The 16,728-nt window shown below is 36.4% G+C and overlaps 1 protein-coding gene across 2 annotated transcripts in view; it reads right to left on the bottom strand.

Moving 5' to 3' along the window:
* The window catches only part of ZPLD1 (zona pellucida like domain containing 1), a 272,321-nt gene that overhangs the window by 106,833 nt on the left and 148,760 nt on the right, over window positions 1-16,728 (bottom strand). For both annotated transcript variants that reach the window (XM_017869531.1, XM_017869532.1), the window contains 2 exons: window positions 7,611-7,687; window positions 6,790-6,822 (listed from right to left, as the gene is read on the bottom strand). The gene's annotated coding sequence lies outside the window, so the exon portion shown is untranslated. The remainder of the gene's footprint in view (window positions 1-6,789; window positions 6,823-7,610; window positions 7,688-16,728) is intronic.

Genomic DNA, 16,728 nt, shown 5'->3' with positions numbered 1-16,728 from the left:
GATCTCCTGACCTCATGATCCGCCCGTCTCGGCCTCCCAAAGTACACCTTTCTTTATAATTGTAGTACCAGTTGTAGGTGAGTGCTGTCAAAATCATAAGTCTTCACACTTACTTCTTTCAGGTGAAGAGGACTCCATGACTGATGCGGGCTTTTGGAAGGGGCAGAATGGGGGTGACGATAGTATTGATGGAGCGTTGGCATTGGACTAAGGAAGAAACAACTGGACAAATGTGGAGACTTTTGGAAAAAGTCTGTGTTGGTGCAGTCACTAATGGAGTTACTGAGTCCCGAATTCACTGAACTGAAAGAAAACAAGCATCAGCTGGTCATACGTTCTTCATTTAGTCAGCTTTTCTTTTTCTATCATTTCTACAACAGAATAAGCCTCAGTGCAAACCTTGCAAACATCTACCAAGATTCCCTTTATTTGCTAGCAGTGTATTTTTTAAAGAAAGAGGTGGGGCCAGCGCAGTGGCTCACGCCTGTAATCCTACCACTTTGGGGCAGACTGCCTGAGCTCAGGAGTTTGAGACCAGCCCGGACAACATGGCAAAACCCCATCTCTACTAAAAATGTAAAAATAAAAATAGTCAGGCGTGGTGGCACACGCCTATAGTCCCAGCTACTCAGGAGGCTGAGGCATGAGAATCACTTGAAGCCAGGAGGCAGAGGTTGCAGTGAGCTGAGATTGAGCCACTCACTGCACTCCAGCCTGGGTGAGGGAGAGAGACACTACCTCCGAAAAAAAAAAAAAGAGGTGGCCATATTTGTATCACAGGAACATCCATCTTCAACTTTTAAATAAAAACTTAATGAAATCCGAGATACAAAATAAAAGTAAAAGTACTTAATATTTAATTTTAAATATGTTGGTCCAGAAAAAAAAAGTTACCTTATTTTTTTCTCAACTAATGGCAATACTATATAACCTACTGCATTTCTCTTGTCACCTTGTCCATCAAGAACCTGATAGCTAAGTACTACAATTAGTCACGGTAAACAAGATTAGGCATTTCTTTAGCCTAATTGTTTTATCTTCCTTTTTATTATTCTTATTTTGATAGTTCTGCTGCAATGTCATTTTTTCATATTCCTGTGTTTGTGGTAAGCCACCTCAATGGAGTGCAAAGAAGCAGAAGTGAACACAACTTATTAAAAGCATATAATATTCCATATACTTTACATAATATTTACAACAACCCTATGCGGTTTGTATTATTTCCATTTTACAGATGAGAAAACAAATTCAGACAGGTTTAGTGAATTTGCAAAGCAAATAAAAGTTAATTATCTGTGAATCCACAGCTGGAATTTTAACTCAAATGTTCTCAATGCCAAGCCCATATCCTTTTTGCTGTAGCACAACACCATTTTTCCTTCCACAGAAACTGCAGTTACTCTATGAGAGCTGATGAAGGATGTTTTACTTGGTTGTGATTATAATATAATTACAGTACAGACACACACACACAAACACACACACACACACACACACGCACACACCTAGTCTCATTTGCATGAAAAAAGACAAGGCAATAAAAATTTAAAGATATTCACATGACTAGGTTCTAAGCCCCTTCTTGACTCCTACTATGGTGACATTTTTTTTCACCCTCAAATCAACCAAGGAAAGTTGCACAAATAAATAAACAGCTCCAAAGGACCATCCAAAGCAAGAGAGAAAGTGAGGCCTGTCCCCATTTATAATCTCTGAAACCAGAGCTGGAAGACTGGGGTGCCAGATCAGCTCAGAGGTTTCCCCAACATTCTGGTATATGAGAAGACTGAAATATTTTAAAAGTATCTCTACACTGCTGTGGCTTTACCCAAAAAGAAGAAAAAATTGAAAATTTTTTGGCTATACTGCCAAAGATAAGTATGATCATTAAAATTTGTGAGAGAGCAGTTAGAACGGGTGGATGTGTAATATTAAACTGTTAATAGATAAATCTTAAATGTTTTGAGTGGGGTAAGGTACTCATGAAATATAAGTTTTCTACAAGTGGAACTTCTCTAGATTTCTGACTATTATGATCTCCTTCTAGGGACAGAAAAGAAAAGCACATTCACATAGCTCCAATTATCCTTCACATTACTGGAAAGATACTGTAAGGTAGATATTAGAGCAACTTGTTAATTGTGATAATGATACAATCAAAACAAATGCTATTAAACACGAAACATTATCAGCTATTGTCATTAGAGAGCACAATTTAAATAATCCATAAAAGTTTTTTTAAATAATAAAGCTGTTCTTATAGGATTTAGAGCTTCATTTGCTCCTTTTCCCTCCTGGCTAGTAAATTCATCTAGCTATTATTTATTTATTAAAGAGCTTTAATCAAGGGAACTGCTCTATTGTCACATTTTATTAAAGTTGGTCCTGAGCTGAGCACAACAAGAGGTCATAATGGTACTACGCAGCTCCCCCACAATTAGACACTAAAGTAAAATCACTCCATCACTGATTCAATTGATTTTTATAATTAAATAGTCTTTACTTAAAATAGTAAAACGGACACAAAAACATGTTCTGCCTTGTTCAGCATCAGCAGGTCCCTATTTGCATCCTGAGTTTTTCCTCCAGTTATGCTTACACATGTCTTTAGAATTTGTTATTTGCTTTGCCTATATCCAAAGCAGTTATATATTTTAAGGTACTCTATAAGTTCTATAAGGCTCAATTATTCTTTTTTTTTTTTTTTTTTTTGAAACAGTTTCACTCTTGTCATCCAGGCTGGAGTGCAATGGCATAATCTTGGCTCACTGCAAGATCTGCCTCTTGGGTTCAAGCAATTCTCCTGCCTCAGTCTCCTGAGTAGCTGGGATTATAGGCACCCGCCACCACACCTGGCTAATTTTCTTTTTTTTTTTTTTTCTTTGTACTTTTAGTAGAGATGGGATTTCACCATGTTGGCCGGGCTTGTTTCTAACTCCCGACCTCAGGTGATCCGCCCTCCTCAGCCTCCCAAAGTGCTGAGATTATAGGCATGAGCCACCGCGTCTGGCCTCAATTAACCATTTTTGTTGACTCCTCTGAAAAGTGGGTCGAGACTGTCACTTCATTTGCAAATGGAGAAGAGGGCACACTAAGCATAAGTGAATTATCAAGGTCAGATCCCAAGAATAATTTCAAGTACTATCTTAAACTTTTAAGATATTCATCTTAACATTTGTCTTTAAATTTTAAGTGCTGTCAAAGTGTTTAAAAGAAAGAACTGTGTAAAAGGAAGCCATTTCATTATTCTTTTAATGAACATGGTTAGCATGATGTCTCAGAACCAAGAAGTTGAAGATGGCCAAAATGCATAAAAATTTAACAAGTTATAGGATTAATAGTCAAATCAAGCTTTAGGATTAGTTTAGGATTAATAATCAACCAAATACCAAGATCAGAACTAAAATACAGTTTGCACCACATGGCCATAGTTTGGTTGAGGAGTCACAGACTGGCATGACTTTCATATGTACTACTCATTAAGTAGCTTTGCAACTCACCCTACGAGTATATTTCATGTAACTCACATGGTTCCATCAGTGTTGTCAGCTTTGACAACACACAACAAGAGTTTGTTTTTTGAAATTATTCTCACTGCCAGAAATAATTTTAAAAATAGTATACAGTAAGGACCTTACAGAAACAGTGAAAATTATGACTCATCCAGCTAGATGTGGATTCCACATTTCAGTGTGCCCCTAATTACACACCTTAGAGGAGCCTGATTGATGATATCCCATAAGGAAAATACCCTCTTAATTGATTCGTCACCCAACCAACCCTAATCCGCTGTTCGCAATGACAGCCACAGAAGGCTGTGTGAGTTATTGACTAGGATTATTAAATTACTCTAATCCAGATACTTTTCAGTTCTTTACAGTAGATTAAAATAAGCTCACACAAGTTGACAAGAACAAGACCAGAAAAGAATGAAGGTCACATAAGAAAAGCAACTAAAAGTTTTATGTCATTCATTCATCTCACAAGTATTTATAGAGTATCTATTTTGTACTAGGTGTAGACTAGGTGCCTCACATACCATGGAGAGAGTAAACAGGCATGACCTTTGTGCTGGTTAGCGTTACCATCTGAATGACAGAGAAATATTTTTTAATTCTACTTATCTGCTTTTGAAAGCAACACCAGAGAACAAAATAAAATGAAGGCAAATTTCAGTCCTCTTCTTTCCCCTTTCTTGCTAGTCATCAGACACTGAGGCTCTGAATCTAGTTAGTGTGAGCTTGAACTCATTATTTAATTTCTGTGTGCCCGTGTCTTCATTAGTAAAATGGGGGAAATAATGGTACCCATGTTAAAAAAATTATTGCAAAGATTAAATGAGTTAATCAATGTAAAATGCAATGTAGAACCATGTAGGTCCTACAGTAGGAAAACAAATGTTAGCATTTGCTATTGTAATAAAATTTTTATTACAATTTACCTGACTTGCCACCTTAAGTGATTAAAGTAAAAATCTTCAGAGGTAGTGACAATGTTGATGTAAATAAAGAGCATGGAATTCACTATATTAAGGGTCAGGTTGTTTTGTCCAGGATTGGGCGTGTCTGCTCCAGATAACTGGTGGTACAGAACAACCGAGGTTAGGAATGAGGATATTTGTCCAGGGAGTTCAGAAGTCCTTTCAGGGAGAAGTAACTCATCATTAAAAGAGCAAGGCTATGAATCCAGGATGAGGACAGCAAGGTGAGGCTGAGTATTGAAAATGTCACTCAGATTGATGTTTAGCCTAGTCCTTGTGCTCTTGCTCCAGGCCTAGAATGGGGCATCACCAAAGAAAGAATGCAAAGTAAGTTTTCTTCCTCCCAACTGAATCTCCATAAGAAGTTTAAGGTATCAGCAATGGCAATGTCAGAATCCCTGTGAGACTTGAGTGAGCACTAGGGACAGTAGGTGGGCAGTCCACAGATTTGGCTGGTCCAGCTGCCAGTTTTGGTTCTAGCACCCATAGCTTTCCCACAACAAGCCAGAGCTGCACAGGACACCAATAACAGGTACCACAGGATGATCAATTTACAAAGGTCATATGAAACATCCTTGTTAGGAAATTCAACACATTTGGGTGAAGAAACTGAGAATTTTTAGATTTTCTGCAAAATGGGCATTAGCTTATCCAGAGAAATACTGATTTGCATCTGTTATTTTGACACTGTTGTTAACTCTCAATTTGTGCTATTTAGGGTATTCTAGTTCTGCTACTCTAAAAAGTACTTAAGAATATTTTAATGGGGAAACATTTTTTAGATGTGTTGTTAAAGTGTTTTAATCCTACCCGTAGTTCGGAAGCAGCAGTATTTTTCTTATTTTCAACAGAGAATAAACCCGACCTGACTTCCTTTCCTGGGAAGTAAAAGTGTTCAGTATCATTTTATAGAAGATTAGGTTTACTGTCATAAGCAGTCGTTGCATCCTGCAATGATTTTTGGCGCACTCATACTACTTTTAATTTGAGTTGAAGTTTACTAACTATAAGCAGGAGACAGACTTCATCCCTGAGCAAAAGATCACTAGTTCTAGATTAGGGAAAGTTTGAAAGTTCATATCAGACAGCCTCAGATCAATGCCTAACTTTTGGTTTCCTGCTACACTGAATAATTTTAGGTAAGTGAATTTTAGCAAATGTACAAAAAAATGGTTCCCAGTGAGTGCTGTTCTTCAAAAATGAATTCGTATATTTGAGAACTAGCAACTTACTCCAATGAAGGTTGCTGTTACTCAAAACTTGATTAGAATTCTTTCTGGAAATTTTTTCAGAGCTACTTTACAAACTGTATGAAATACCAGATCTATCAGTATAAATTATATGGTCCCATCTATTCTGATCCTCAATTTAATATCAGGTTTGGTTCAGATTTCCTTCTGTCCTCTTCAGAAGTACCAAACCCAACAAAGCAAAAATAACCTCTGCTGAAGTTTTTCAGAAGGAAATTCTTTAAAGGTTATATCTCATGAGAGTTGCAACAGTATCTTGAAAAATAATACCGTAGTTACAATATGTTTATAATCTCATAAGCTGTAAGAGGCAAGATTCTTATTTGTATACAATTAAAAATGTGCATTGTATAATACATGTAATTTGCATACTTCCACCCGAAACATGAGTTTCAGCAAGGCTGAAACAAAAAAAAAAATGTATTTTGGAGTTGGTCATTTTGAAAATTAAGTAGCAAGCAGTTACCTAATACCAGTTCTTCATAAATTGTTTTCTATGATTAAGTTTTATTTGTGGGTATTTTCTGATTTAAAAAAAAGGTTAAATCAGCGCCATTCCACTGCATCTAAGCTCATCTCTGCATTTCCCCAGGACTTCAGGTTTGCTATGCTGTATTTTACTAGTGTGTGGTGCATACATGGTGGTCTGTGTATGGATGGAATCGTTATATCCCGGAGAGCTTGAGTTAGTTTTATGTTTGAAAATTTTGTTTACTTTCAAAAACCTTGACACAAATTGACCCAAGTAGGCTAAAAAGCTGACTGTGGAAGTTATATTTTCTCAACATATTAGATCAACAACTGAATCACTCTTAAAGGTAAAATGATTTCCTCAAATCCTGGAATACAATGTATGTACTGACCTGTGTCAGTCAGGAAATTCAGAATGCCAGATGTCTGACGAAAGGCGCATTTTCTTAAAAAGAGACCCCATTCCTATATAATGCAGGCAGGGAATAATAGCACGAGCATCTGGCACAGTCTGGCACAGTCTGTAGATCAGTTTACTTGGCCCAGAGATCTGATGCATAATAGCATTATCGCAAATCCCAGACTCACCAGCTTTTGCCCATGAATGTTCGTGGATTCTGGCTGCACAAACAAAAACAAAAGCAGAGGATGGCCATGTCAGGACCAGTCGACTATTGACATACAGAAGATGTATGAATGCAGCCTCTTGATGATCAAGACGGAAGCAAGCATTGGAAGACTACCAAAAGTAAACAGCTTTCCTTGTCCCTGCAGGCACACGTGCAAAATAAATCATTCCTGAGATGGTGATCAATGTTTTATACTTTTCTACTTCTCCTTCCAATTAAATTAAATTAACGTACATCTAGTTACTTATGAGACTGAGTTCTTATGGCCTTCTCGAAGGCTAGTTTACTATTTATGAATGTGGTTTGCTGTTGTGCTTTTTATATCTCTTTAATGGCCTTGATAATGGTGAAGACATTCAATGTTATTGTGTTTCCTCCATTTAGTGGGTTTTATCTTAGACTCCCCTGGGTTGGGGTGAATTGTGATCTACCAAATAGACCCATTCTTTGTGCCCCCCACTCTGTTTTATTGCAATGTCTAGTAGGTGCATAATTGCTACTCTTTTTGACACAGCAGCCCCATGTGAACTGTGATGTTTGTGGGCTGACGTTTTGATCTGGAGTGAAATTTATGAGATTTAGTGCCTTGTTGTTGGATAGTCTTCCTCACACCTTTATGTAGCTTCCTATGCTGCCATTTTACCTATTTGATACTCGTATTGATGGATAAATCACTTCTGTTGAATACTTAACCAGGACTGGATCCTGTTTGCATATATCTAACGTGAACTGGTGTTGTGTAGGTGTCCTAAATGTTAATGAGCTGTCAGCGACACTTACTTCTCGGCTCTCTGTTTAGAATGTTCGAGGTCCGGATGACGTGAAAACCGTGGGAGGGGAGTCAATGTCCAGCACCCCTGAAAAGATATGAAGGATCTGTTCAAGATCGTTAATCTAAGTCTCAATTTCCTCACCTGCAAAATATTTTATTAATGGCTTATTTTATTAATTTTATTAATAGCTTATTTTTAATATTTATATTGATATGTAATATTTGTACACATTTGTAGGGTACATGGACTATATTGATATATGTATAAAATGTGTAATGATCAAATCAGAGTAATTGAGATGTCCTTTATCTCAAACATTTATCTTTTCTTTTTGTTGGGAACATCGCGATTCTTCTAGCTATTTTGAAACATATAATAATAAACAATATATTGTTAATTGTAATTCTCATCCATACTATCAAATACTGGAAGTTATTCCTTCTAGCTGACTGTATTTTTGTACCCATAAACCAAGCTTTCTTCATCCTCTCCTCGCCCTTCCCCTGCCCTGCCTCTGATAACCACCGTTCTAATCCTCACTTCCATGAGATGCAGTTTTTTAGCTCCCACCTATGAGTGAGAACATGCAGTCATTGGCCGGGCACGGTGGCTCAAGCCTGTAATCCCAGCACTTTGGGAGGCCGAGGCGGGCGGATCACGAGGTCAGGAGATCGAGACCATCCTGGCTAACACGGTGAAACCCCGTCTCTACTAAAAAAATACAAAAAACTAGCCGGGCGTGGTGGCGGGCGCCTGTAGTCCCAGCTACTCGGAGGCTGAGGCAGGAGAATGGCGTGAACCCGGGAGGCGGAGCTTGCTGTGAGCCGAGATTGCGCCACTGCTCTCCAGCCTGGGCTACACAGCAAGACTCCGTCTCAAAAAAAAAAAAAGAACATGCAATCATTGTCTTTCTGTGCTTGGCTTATTTCACTTAATATAATGACCTCCAGTTTCATCCACGTTGCTGCAAATGACACGATTTCATTCCTTTTCACAACTGAATTGTAGTCCATTGTGTACACATATCACATTTTCATTATTCATTTTTCCGATGACGGACACTCAGGTTGCTTCTGTATCTTGACTACTGTAAATAGTGTTGCAGTAAACAGGAGTGCACATATCTCTTTGATATGTTGCTTTTCTTTCTTTTCATATATACTCAGCAATAAGACTGATGGATTATATGGTAGTTCTATTCGTACATTTCTGAGGACCCTCCATACTGTTTTTCGCGGTGGTTGTACAACTTTACATTCCCACCAGCAGTGTATGATCATTCCCCTTTCTGCATATTCTTAACAACATTTTCTTGTCTTTCTGATAACAGTCATATAAAGTACTTAAAGTAATTGACCGTCTCATAGTGTGGTCATAGAAATGAAACAAGTTGATAGAGCTAAAACACCTAATGCCTGTTAAACACTTAAAAAATGCTGGCCACCATTAAATATTTTTAATTTTACAACTATTGATATAACAATGTTGACAAACTCTATACAATTAATTTTAGAATTACTAATACATTGATTTATTAGCAAACCTTATAACTTTTATTCTTTATCTGGTTATATATATATGATATATGAATTTATTATATGATTCCTTAACAGTCACCTAGCTCAAATAATGCATAAATATGATCGCATATTCTTGAATGTACTTTTAGAAGATTGTTGGTGATAGGTATAATGTGGAAGAGAATAGAAATAGTTCAGATTAAATGTAGGTCACAGATATGTCTAAGTGTTATCAACACATTAATCCCACAAATTATCAGTTTTTTAAAAGACCAACCATAGCTTAGAACCCATTATAGTGACAATACAGACACAGGCATTGTCTAGAAGGGATCAAGTTTCTAATTTCAGAATATGTTTACTTCTGTAACTTCTTAAATACCATTATATCTTCAGGTATGAAATTTCACTTCTGTGTCACTTTAAGAAATACTAGTATATTTTCAGATATTGGATTTCAATGATATTAGGTTTTATAGGTTCTCTTCTTTTTAAAATCTCCCTAATGTTGAGATTTATATATAATATAAATATTAATATGTTAATAAATATAAATATTATAAACAAATTATGTAAACATAATTATCAAATAACTATATAGTATAATGATAATATAATAAAGTGATATAAGGTAAGTAAAATAATAATGGTATAATTTTGGTTAATCAGAACATATCCTAGATTTTTTCAGTCTAATAAATGCATCCCAGGTAATTTCCATGAATTTACTTTTTAAAATTACAAGAAATAATATCCCTCATACAAAAAAGGGAGTCAGTAGATTGGTATTCCAATTCCCTCTGCTGCATATTCTCAGGGTTTTCTGAACAGTAGATTGTGGTATCTTTCTGGAAAGGGGGACAGCTTTCCTCCAACCTAGGCAGCAACTTAGGCAGCTAAGAAAAATAAGACCGTGGGTTTGGATTTGAAGAATATCAGCTTAGTAACTAAACAGCCTGAGACGATGTTCAGGAAGACAGACAGCTCTTCTATTTCATATGACTTCATTATCTGAATTAAATTTCATTCCAGGAAGAGTACAAGACTTTGTCCACCCAGCAATTGAGCATCTTCGGTGAAAGACTGTAGCTGCTGATACTTAGGCACTGGACATTTTCAGAGGTGGGGGCTCTGGGAGCACATACCTGCTGGATTAAAAAGAGGTGGGTGACACAATAGTGGCAGGGAAGGCAAAGTGGCCTTTCTTGATAATTCTAGTCTTTGATAACTTTCATAAAAAGAGAAGTTTGTCTCTGCCTCATAATACATTCAAATTGCTATGAAATAGGATCAGTGTTTCAGCATATGAACTAAGATGTATATTCTCATGTCTAGGGCCTAAGTGCCATGTTAGTCTTTACTCTCAGTAAGACAGTCAAGTGAGAAATGGTGATGATGAAACCTGACACAAAACCCACAGAACTGGGCAGGCACAGGAAGAAGCTTTAAGGGGTAACAGAGTCTGGAAAACAAACCCAGACTGGCAATAGGCATCAGCGAGGGCTGCTGGATGTTAGAAGTTGGTTTCCATTCCCTATAAGGAAGCAAGGCTCCCAGGTTATAAATAATCTCTGGAGAAAATACAGGATTTCAGTGCAAAACATGAAATGACGATAGGTCCAAAAGCCCATACTATGAATTGAGGCACATAGAATGATGCTGAACTCAGGAAATTAGATGCAATAGACCTATCCTATTCTCTATTAGCGGAAACTGTAAGATAAAAGCAATGTGAGAGCTCCAGTGATCAGAGGAAGCACAGTATGTTCCAGATGGGTTTTGCAGTAAGAGTGGCTCAGTGATGCTATCCTCAGTCAGAACAGCAAGGAGGATGGCCCACTGTGAATATTCAGCCAAACTGGGGTGTACAGACTGGAGCTCCTTAAATTTCCTATTAAATCAAATTTCCTGTCAAAACATGCATTTATCAAGGAACCAAAATATGGCTTATCTGGGAAATAAGGCATGATATCAAGGAACTGAGCAGTCTGAGACATGCTGAGGTAAACAGTTACTCTGAAATGGCAAGATCCTGTAAGTGGTGAGATCTACAAGTTCATCTGTGGAGGAGCTGGGCCAGGAAGAGGCATGGAGATCGAGATGTGAGTCAGTGTAGATGGAGTGATTGAACTGACTCAACTGTTTAGAGGACACTGTGTGCAGATTCAGTGGGGAATATGCCATATTGGCTGAAAATACTGGATAGGACAATGTCTTGGTTTAAGTTGGGAAAATAAAACCCAAAGGAAATTGAGTACTTGAAAAAGAAAGAGAGCTTCAGATCACTGATATGAGTATGTGAGTATATAACATGTGCATAAATACGTTCCCAGAGTTTGGTGTAAGAGCTGTGAATTGCAGTATTATTGTCGCTTCCCTTATAGGAACATCTTACTAACTGCCCAAAGATTGCTTCTGTCTGGATACACTAGGGCTATCACCTCCCCATCATACAGTGAACATGGCGGTTTACCAGCTTCTCAAGATTTCCTTAGCATGACATTGTATGTCTGTGTGTGTGTGTGTGTGTGTGTGTGTGTAAAGCTACAGAGAAGCAAAGAAAGTCTGAGTGAATTAGAATGCCATTATATGTAGCATTTTATCTTCCACAATTTTTGACAATATATAAATCCTATTTATAGAAGCAAGCTTGTATATTAATGATTGCATGTCAATATTAATGATTAGAGCAACAAAACAATGCCTGTGGGTGGAGACTGAGAGACTGAAATGAAATCAAAGCGGGCACCATGGAAACATTTCAGAAGGAAGAGAGCTTCATTATGGTATTTCACTGAAGTGCTTATCTTATTTGGCACTTCTAATTAATGCACTAAGAGAGAAGGGTAATTTCTTTTATTCAGATTGCTGAATCCTTGTAAACAACAATGCCATGTTAACCATTATTTTAAAAGATGGAAAAACATTCAAAATTCAGAGCTTTTGTTTCCTAACTTAAATGTACCGCTTTGCCTAATGGCTTTATCTACTTTGATACTTATTTTTGACATCTTATATCCTTCATCAGAAATCCAAAATTTTTAAATGTGTTTCTTAGCCACTCGTATGTCCTCTTTTGAGAAGTGTCTGTTCAATCGTACTCCAAACCCCAGCATCACACACTCTACCTTTGTAACAAACTTGCACATACACCTCTGGAATCTAAAATAAAAGAATATCATTATTCTAAATGTTATTAATGTGTTATCAACACATTAAAATCAGGAAATTACTTCAAGTTCATGCGCTTATAGAGCCCATTCTTTAGAACATACAGGGTGTCATTAAAAGTGTTTTTTTTAACAACAGATTTGTGCAAATATAACAAAAAGAGATCAAGTAAAGTTTAGAAAGAATGGTAAAATGTAAAAGGAGATGGGGCCGGGTGTTGTGGCTCGTGGCTGTAATCCCAGCACTTTGGGAGGCTGAGGTGGGCAGATGATTTGAAATTAGGAGTTCAAGACCAGCCTGGTCAACATGGTGAAACCTCGTCTCTACTAAAAACACAAAAATTAGCCGGGCGTGGTGGTGCATGCCTGTGGTAGCAGCTACTCAAGAGGCGGAGGCAGGAGCATCGCTTGAACTTGGGAGGCAGAGGTACAATGAGCAGAGATTGTGCCACTACACTCCAGCCTGGGTGATAGAGCAAGACTCTGCCTCAAAAAAAAAAAAAAAAAAAAAAAAAAAAGTGAAGGGAGATGGGAAAATTAATGAGTGAGGTGATGTCATACAGGAAGCTATTATAAACTTTTAATTTAAAATACATAAATATGCATTTAGTCAGAGTGCAATCTGGAATGAGAAGAGAACGTTAGGAAATAAACAGGAGCCAATATTATACATTTATTTTAGAGAAATTTTTAAATAAATACTAAAATACTGCAGTGGAATTACACACCAGATAGGAATCCCTAAATTTCCTGGTATTGGAGGCAAAGTCTCTTCTAACACTTCAAAGAGAAGAATAAAAATGAAAATACACTAGAAAAAGTGGAGTTTAATTTATACTAAAGTATAAGGACAATGAAAACGTGAGCAGAGAATAAAGGAACAATTACAGGACAGCCCTACTAAGAAATAGGCAAATTGAAATTGCATATGAAAGCAAATTTCACCCATCTTATAACTTTGCCCTGGGCAGGACTAGATGATCTGGAGCTCAGGGATTTTGAGGCACATATTGCAGTAAGGGTAGGCACATTTGGGAATAATTGCATTTCTTCAATGCAAATGCGTAGTGCCGTTTCTGTCCACATATTTATTATTCATTGTCACTTCACCATGAACAAGTGTAAGATCCCTTTCTGGCATGAAAATATATTTGCTTACTTTGTTTTTCAGTCAATACTTCTCATTCAAGTTTGTAATAAGAATTCGAGCTTGGGTAATTACTGGGCTAGAACTTGTAGAAATATAGAACTTGAATACATAGCAATCATATTTTTGTAAGTGATTTCAGCATTAAGAGAAATGTATCATGGTTTCTCAAAACAAGATACCTTACAGTTGCCCCATGGCATGAACATGAAGATAAATTAGGTTGAACTGAGTAATTAGTTGAAAAATAAGAATGCAAGTAAATATGGAATATATGACTTATACAAGTCTTAATCTTGTTTTCCAAGGTGCATGGTAACTGTTTCTCTTGTTGGAATAATTGGCCAAGGAATTTGTTCGCTAGTAGATTTTGTTAGAATGATAAAGTAGTTGTAATTACATGAAATTTTATAATAGTCCTCATTTTGTTGGCATATATAAGTAACAAAAAGGGAGCCTCTATTTATTTAGGTTACCCTGAATAATTCTTTCTCTTGAACCGCTTTGCTGCAGAAGTTTGCATGGAATTAGCTAGGTTGCTGTACCCTCTACAGGAAGCCTCTGAGAGATTGCACAATAAAAAGCATGTGTGAGATTCAGTCTGATTTCTGAGTACAAGCATACTGAATCCGGCCTAGCTGTGTACAGACTGAATTCCAATAGACAATCTCTTGGAAGGCATTAAAGATTCTTAGCTCTCTGCAGAGCATGGGTTCTGCATCTCCTTAGGATATTAAGAAACTCTGTTATCCAAGCTCATTGATTTTATTTTTTTTCATTTAAGACATGCTTCTTGATTGAAAAGAAGAAATTAGGTTTGGCCACCAAAGAAGAATGAGGTGAAGAGTGGCCTTCAGTTGATCTAAGTCTCCACTCAGATGAAATGTTCCACTCTCCCTGAAGAGGTGGGAGGCAGTATAGTTGGTGAATAGACGTGGACAACAGGACAATCCTAATGGCAATGTCAGCTTGGGTCAAGTCTTCTGACATAAGGGGTATTTGAAAAAAAATAATAATATTATTTGTGAAACTGGACAACTTACTTTATATCTTTAATCCTCAGCTTTCTTATCTGGAAAATGGGAATAATGATGGAGCTATTATGAGGCTTAGAAAGATTGTAATCAATGGTAGGTATACATGTAGCAACCTACACAGATACACTACAAATAGTAGTAAAAAGGAAAAAAAATATGTAAAATGTTTCTATGCAATAAAAGTATGAATTCAAAACAATATTATTAATAAAATGTAAAACTAGTGGTACAGAGAATTGAAAAGTCTGAAAATGAAGTTTTCATATTAAATTAAATTTTCTTTATTTCTGATCTCAAGCCCAGATTCACAAGGATACATTAGGTTGGAAGATACATGGTAGTGAAAAACTGAGTGGCGTAAACGCATGTGAAAGAGCCAAGGACAAAACTTAGGATGATGTATTATTTGTCTGTTTCTCCGACTGCAATAATGTAGGTCAATTAATTAAATACTCAACAAATATTTAATAAATAGTCACTGTGCATTCAGCAGTGCAAATTACCACTCTAGTGCCTGCTTTAATCGTAACTCACACTTTATTGAGAGGAAAATAAAACTCTTTTTTTGTTGGCTTTGAATGAATTTATATACTGATACGTGCAGAAAAAAATGAAATCGGAAATTGTATTCTTTCTTCAGCCCACATCCAATGGGATTTAGCATATGTGTTGTCTCTGATTTAAAAGTCCACATTACACAGTGTGCCTTAATTACCATATGGTTAGTGGAAAGTGTGCGTCTATGGTGCAGTAATCTATTGAATATAGAAAAATCTATTTATGACTCAAGAATAAACCTAACATTAGACTTCAGTGTGTTTTTTTTAGCTTTGCTATAACAACACTTAATCTGGAAAAGAAAATTAAAATTCAAAAAATTATCTCGCTGAATTATAAATTAGAAAAATTGATGTGCAATTATCTGTGACATGCACATCACATATGAATTGTGTGGCTTATGAAAAAGGACTAAAGTTGTCTACTTGGCTTACTTTAGCTATTGATCAATCAAATAGGTTCATTTCAGGAGAGATTTTCCTATAATACTAGTCAGGAACAATGCAAATCTGCCTGCTACGTGGTCACTAAGATTTTAAATAGAAGAAAAGTCATCTATAGCATGAAATAATGGTTCTCAAAATGCAAAAGTTGAACCTAATTTCTAAAAATATTCTAAAGTTGAAGCAAAATTAAAGAACATAATATGTTGTTAAAGAAAAACAAAAATTAACCATTGGTCATTTGAAGGTATGTTTCCAGTGGAACATCATTAATAGAAAGGATTGATCAAAGGCCGGTTAGAAGAGACATTGTCTCTTTTGTAGACTTAGAGCATCTTCGGGTTGGTTAAAAAGCAATGAAGAGATAAAAAGAAGTATATCACAAATGACTCCATGATGAATACTTAAATGCACATGTCACCCTTTCTTAAGCTTCCTATTTTCTGACATTTCAACCAGGTTTCTTCAATTAGAATAAAGTTTTGTGCTGAGACAATTAATAGAAAATTAGAACCGCAAACATATTTTTTTTTTATTATAAATGTCTGGAAAAAAATTAAGGACAAAGTAGAATTTTCTTGACCATTCTAAGGAGTAATTAGTTTACATTAAACTTGGACCCAGGCTAAATCTAGAGAAATTTAATAAAGTAAACAAATAAGCCATATATTCCACTTGGATATCTTCCATAACTCCTACAAGTCTTTAATAAAATCTCATGTTCACCACAAGACCACTGGTGAACTTTCAATTAAATACTATAACCTGCCCCCTCTGTGGCACCCCAATCTCCTTACCTGATGTTCTACATTTTCTTTCTTCCACAGTATTTGAGAATTGAGGCCATCTGATTCCATATCCTTAATTATTAGGACTGAGATACAGGAGGTGCAAGTATCAATATAACGCAGGACATTTTTGCCCCAGAAGATAATGCTACAATCCAATAAAATACATCAATCTTTGCTTCAGAAATACTCATTGATTCATACAGTTTACTCACCTAAGCAATCAGCTCTCCTAGCAAGCAATCAATTGTTCACACTTATCAAGCAAGCGTTTACTTTGCAAGACTTTCTCTACCAATCAGATAATGTCACAAAATCTGGCCAATCCTAATCAACTACCCATTTTGAAACATAAATCTTAAGCCACTTGATCTCAGGCTACAAACATCAGAAACACTCTTCAGCAATCTGCTAGCCTTTTATCGATTTCTTTTGGCTGTGGATTTTTTTTTTTTTTTTTTT

This window comes from Rhinopithecus bieti, unplaced genomic scaffold (assembly GCF_001698545.2).
Source record: "Rhinopithecus bieti isolate Rb0 unplaced genomic scaffold, ASM169854v2 scaffold_4640, whole genome shotgun sequence".
Taxonomy (NCBI): domain Eukaryota; kingdom Metazoa; phylum Chordata; class Mammalia; order Primates; family Cercopithecidae; genus Rhinopithecus; species Rhinopithecus bieti.
The sequence above is the reverse complement of the archived record's forward strand: the minus strand, read 5'-3'. Positions and strand labels throughout refer to the sequence as shown.